This window comes from Copadichromis virginalis, linkage group LG18 (genome assembly GCF_057382275.1).
Source record: "Copadichromis virginalis isolate Kocher_CV1m ecotype Utaka linkage group LG18, C_Virginalis_male_GT1.1, whole genome shotgun sequence".
Lineage (NCBI taxonomy): Eukaryota > Metazoa > Chordata > Actinopteri > Cichliformes > Cichlidae > Copadichromis > Copadichromis virginalis.
In genome coordinates this window covers 33,891,776-33,897,253 of record NC_140635.1, presented here as the reverse complement: position 1 = coordinate 33,897,253, position 5,478 = coordinate 33,891,776, and the positions used below count along the sequence as shown (strand labels likewise).

At 36.4% G+C, this 5,478-nt stretch overlaps 2 long non-coding RNA genes across 2 annotated transcripts; both read right to left on the bottom strand.

Moving 5' to 3' along the window:
* Window positions 1-734: 734 nt before the first annotated feature.
* On the bottom strand, window positions 735-2,069 carry LOC146688364 (uncharacterized). Its single transcript, XR_014916501.1, has 4 exons — window positions 2,010-2,069; window positions 1,854-1,891; window positions 1,618-1,779; window positions 735-1,131 (listed from the first exon to the last, which is right to left on the bottom strand). It is a non-coding gene; the product is annotated as an uncharacterized LOC146688364 (long non-coding RNA).
* LOC146688363 (uncharacterized) lies at window positions 2,062-4,813 on the bottom strand. The gene is made up of 3 exons (XR_014916502.1): window positions 4,290-4,813; window positions 3,721-3,789; window positions 2,062-2,080 (listed from the first exon to the last, which is right to left on the bottom strand). It is a non-coding gene; the product is annotated as an uncharacterized LOC146688363 (long non-coding RNA).
* Window positions 4,814-5,478: the final 665 nt, after the last annotated feature.

The following is a 5,478-nucleotide window of genomic DNA, read 5'->3' as shown; positions in this document are numbered from 1 at the left end:
TGTCTTCGTTTTAAAGTTTGAATGGTGGCTCTATGTCAATGTATGTGGAAGTAGTAAGAGTTTAAAAATGAGTAAGTTGAATGAGAATTTGAAGGGTCTCCCCATTGAAATACATGGGAAATTTTTGTTGAATAAAGTTGAATAAAATTAAAAATATAAATGTTAAAAATGAGAAAAGTAGAAGCAGTCATGTCCAAAAGAATAGGAATCTAATGATGTTTGAATGGTTTTTCTAAGTTGAACGGTTTTGAAGGAGTTAGATGCCAAAAAACGTACGGAATATATAATAATAAAGATTCGAAGAACAATACTGTGAATGCTTTTCAAGCATTCACACTAATAAAGATTAGAAGAACAATACTGTGAATGCTTTTCAAGCATTCACACTAATAATGAAATCACATGCACTACAGCAATGCAACTATAGAAAACAGCTGAACTAAGGATGTCACTAACAAAAAGTATTCTCAAAGGTATTTGTGGCTTCGCAACAGTTTTGCCCAGACCTCGAGTGAACTGGCACTCATCACACAATTAAAAAATAAAGCATGAAAGTACATATTGACTAATTATCAGTTATCTCGCAAAAGATTTCCATGTAACTAAAATATGTTTTTAGAAATAAGCTTAAGATTACACACTATGTGAAGATTTTTTTCAATCACAAACAAAACGTCAAATATGGATTTTCTCCTTATTCTTAGCTTTCTCCACATTGCCTTTTAGAAAGCTAATTACCCAGAACAAATAAAACTATTGAAGCCATTCACAGATAACTGAAAAAGCACGAATATAGTGACCAGTGAAAAACAAACATCATCTGCACAAGCTCATTTTTTAGTGTCTGCAATTTTGGTTTTAGTTGCTTTCTCTCATCGTCTAGCTTCAGCAACACTACTTGAATGAACTCAAAAAAGCCAGTATACTTCATAGGATAGCTCAGATGCAGAGCATAGATTAGCCCAAACAAAGACACCAGGGCATCAGTCCATGAGTGATGAGTCATAACAAACTGATCTTCAAGTTCTATGAACACTTGGCGTGGTGAGAAAGGAACTCCTCCAGGCACCTCCTCTTCATCGACATCAGCAACCAGAGCAATTCTATGGCTTCATAGAACTCAATTTCACCCTAAGATATAATACAGAGTGCACAATTATTCATCTGTAATATCTCTGTTAAAAGCATAAATACAAATGTTCAGGCACCTTTCTTCAGTTTTTCAAATTCTATATATCATAACATGTTTTAAGTTGACAGTGAAGGTTCATTTTTCATTCATCCAGGTAGTCAAATCAAGGATGAAAGAAGTTTATAAGTCATTCAACTTCACGTCTTCAACTTTCAACCCAAGTCCAGATGACTTATAAACTCCTTTCAACCTTTTCTAAATTCAAATGTGCAAATTATTGTAATACCAAAGTACCTTGCATGTTTTGAAAATCTCTGAGGTACATTGGTAGGCCGGCCAGAACTGCTGTTCTAGTTGCATAGATGTCGTTTGTGTCCTTACACATATATATATATATATATATATATATATATATATAAATAAACAAACACATAACAATGGCAACTGCCAAGCAAGCAGAATAATAATTAGTATCTTTTAAATACCTGTTTTCCATATGCCGACAAAAGCTGCTCCATCCTTTCACCGACCCGTCCAGTTTTCCTCTTTTTGTAAAGTCCAGTCAGCTGAGGAGCATAATCATCCAGCGCAGCATAAAACACATGTGGCAGATTCTGATTGGTGATCCGATGAAATTCAAAGTAGAGCTGAAGAGAAATATTATAAGCAAAACACAGCATACTATATGAGCAGCAAATGTTATATACATAGTTGTACTTACCTGTGTCTCATGAAAGAGTGCTGGCCATGGTCCCTCACCTGGCAAAATTTGAGGTTATTGGATGAGGGCGATTAACTTTGTCAGAATGTTGGTATGGAAAGTGCAGAATTGCTCTGTTTAAGTCTTCTAAGTTAAAATATCTCTTAGAAATCAAACCTTTAAACAATGTGCCAACTCCACTGAAATGACACCTTCAAACAGGTCGTGCAGGAAGTCAGGTGGGAAGCCTGTGACAGGATGAAAGAAAGAGAGATGGTCAGAAGGAACACAGGGGTTTTTAACACCATAGTTTTCCTTAATGTCATCATTCTGAAGCTCTTGCACAATAATTATCATGAGCATCTTTTGTTCTCATTACATAATTCCCTGTAACAGCATTTTCTGTTTGCATTTCTGTTTGGGTGGCATGACAAAACCTACAGAAATATGTAGACCTGAAACTCTCATTGAAACCAGCAAGTCCATGGGCAGAAGGTTGTCTGCCACAACAGAGTAGACAGTGCCTTTAAGACATTCACCAAGAGTCTCAATGTAGGCACCTACTTCTTCAAGAGTTTTCAGATCATTTAAGAGTGGTGACAGCATTTCCTTACACCCAAACTGGCGTACATCATTGGAATTGCACAGCAGAGCAAGCTGGGTGCAGTGTAGAGCAGAACAAGATTTAACTGGAAAGTTTTCCAGTGTCCAATAAACTGCAAAGACTTTATGTATTTTCTTTGAGGTACCAAGTGGGTTTGTGATCAAAATCATCCACATAAAGTATCATTGACAATTTCTGTCCCTCTTGTGACAGTAGAACATTTTCCTGGTAGTAGGATCCATCACAAAATGACATGAAATGTCCAGGAATCTGTGTGGGTGCTTGTTTAATTTCTTCAAGCACATCGTTTTTTTTCAACAACAATTGCAAAGATGTGAGAATAGGCACATACATATAAGTGTGCTTTGACGATTCAATTAAATACTCCACAGGTTTGACATATGGAAAATTTTCTTCATAATATGATTTCCTCCTCTTTGCTGTAGATAGTGGTCCTTCAGATGTGACACATTTATGTAAAACATTACTATCAGAAACTGCCTGACAAATCTCATCCACCAGTTTGTCCGTATATGTACAGTTGTGCTTTTTCAGTATATCTACAACTGATTTTCTAACCAAAGGTTGTGATAACAAAAACAACTGATCAATATGCTCAATAATCTCCTGTGTTGCTCTCTGGGACACATGGAGAAGGGTCTGCATTTTCAAGAAAAATCCAGCCAGATTGTATTGCAACTGCTCTTCTAAACCCTCAATTCCACTGATTTCACTGGTGGATGCCACTTGATTGTCATCTGATGACTCTATTGAATCAAGCTGCATGTCATCTTTTTGTTCTACATTTATAACACTTTGCACAATGCCTTCATCGTAACTTGTTGAATTTTGGTGGTCTCTGCATTTGTGGGCATTGAAGGTTGAGTAGACATTGGTTTTAAAATTGCAGTTCTTGAAAGGACATGGAACAGTTTCTTTTCGTTTTAAATGCCCCCTCAGATGGATAAACATTTGGCTTTCAATAAATGGCTGCTTAAAATTACACATAGAGCAACAAAATCCATAATTATTCAAATCTGGATAAGAACCGTCTTTTCTTTGCGTGGGAGTGTGCATTGTTGACATGTGTATCTTTAATGAATTAAATGTATTAAATGTACACATGCATGTGTTGTAGAGACAGGGTAAGGGTGAAATTGTGGAGTACTGACCATGGTTGAGCCGATAATGCTTCAACAACATGACTTTTATGGCAGTAGAAAAACTAGACAAACTACACAACTTGCAATTCCACATTTTGATACCAAATCGTTTTAAAATCACCTTTACTGGTTGTCTTTAGTGCAGTGCTGGATGATCTCTCGGCATGCTACTGCTCCTTCAATCGTCAGACTGTAATAACACAAAAGCCATGAGGACAGAAAGCTAGCAGAACAGTTTTTACTTTTACTTCACTTAAAAACAGTCAATCTGAATAACACAAGCTTGGAAAACAGTAAGATTTATTCTTGCACTACAGTTCATTTTCAATTCAGGTTGGTCAACTACTCTATACGTTATAAAATAATAAAGCAATTTTACACAAGTGAAGTACACAATAGGCTAACCCTTGGAAAGTACAGAGTCAGAAACGTTTAGGTTTGGTGCAGTGCAGCTTTGAAAAGGTAAATTATTTCGCGACTAAAATGCCACTAACCATCATATTCAAAATTTGTGAAGGCGAACTTGTCCGTTAAACTCTTAAAATTAACACTAAATAAATTTTCTACTATTTTCACTGTGTCAAAAGTAGGCTACATTTGAACTTGATAAAGGTCAGAGTCAGAAAAGCGTAAACACTGATTTTACCAAAGGTTTTGTGGCATGCAGTTTGCAAAAATCAGACTACTTACCAACTATTGATTGAAACAAGCAACCAACCGTTAATTTTTTAAATTGTGAAGGCAGACTCCATACAGCGCTAGGCGGGAATTGTGTGCTGGCAAGCTAAGTTACGAGCTACTACAACAAAGTAGTCTGATAAATTACAACGAAGTACAACTAAAACAAAGCAGTCTGATAAATGTACGTTTTGTATGCTAGAAGTAAGCATTAACAAAAAAACATAAAAATAACTTTATCTTGTACTTTCCACTCTCTTGACGAGGCTCCTGTCTCATGGCCGACAAGTCCAGGCAAAACACTGGGGGCGGGGCTGTGGATGATGACTAATACAAATGAATTAGCACAACTTAAACAGTTTAAAGCAACAGTACTTAAAACGTTACAAAAACATAATGTGTACTTATTACAATAAAGTTATTATATCATATGTATACTTTTGGGTCTACCTAACACACTTCATGAAAGTTATTTTAACTATTTTTCAGAACTGAGTAAGAACAACTTACTTCTTTTAGTAAGATGCACTGTTGGGTTTTACAGTGTGGGGAAAAAATTGACTTTCTAATGTCCACGTTTAAAATGGACAGTGAACAAAATCACAGCAGGTATCAAGTTGTAGTGTATTCTCCTGGGGACTCTCCTCAATTTGATATTCTAAAATTCTTCTCTGCAATCAATTTCCTGGTGAGAGCGCAGCGTGAGACAAAGGTTTATACCTTTTACATACTTTAACTTGAAGACAGCCAAGTAGAGAAAGCTGTTCTCACACATTATTCAGTTTCTGCAGTCATTATCTGGGCAATTTAGAGCACTCAAAGAAGCAAACAGAAAGGCACCTGCACACATCTTACAGTAGCTTGGAAACAAGCCACAATCCTGCAGACTGGTTACAATGCATGCTGCATAATCAGTCTTGTTTGATCTGTACAGCTTGATCAGTTTTGGTGGATGCGTTCATTGTTCTAATACAGACCTAAAAAAAAAAGGTTGCATTTTATCTGCAAAGTCTGTCCCTCAATGACTGCCAGGGAAGCAGCTCAAGGGTTTGGTTACTGCTGCTGTTACCAAGAGATTTTTGATTCCCTCTTCTTTGGGAGAGACATGTTTGTGCACACAGATATTGATTAAACTGTCCACGATCAGGAGAACCATATGGGCCAACGTTTTTTTTTTCTTTTTAGTTTTGTTAGGATGTAT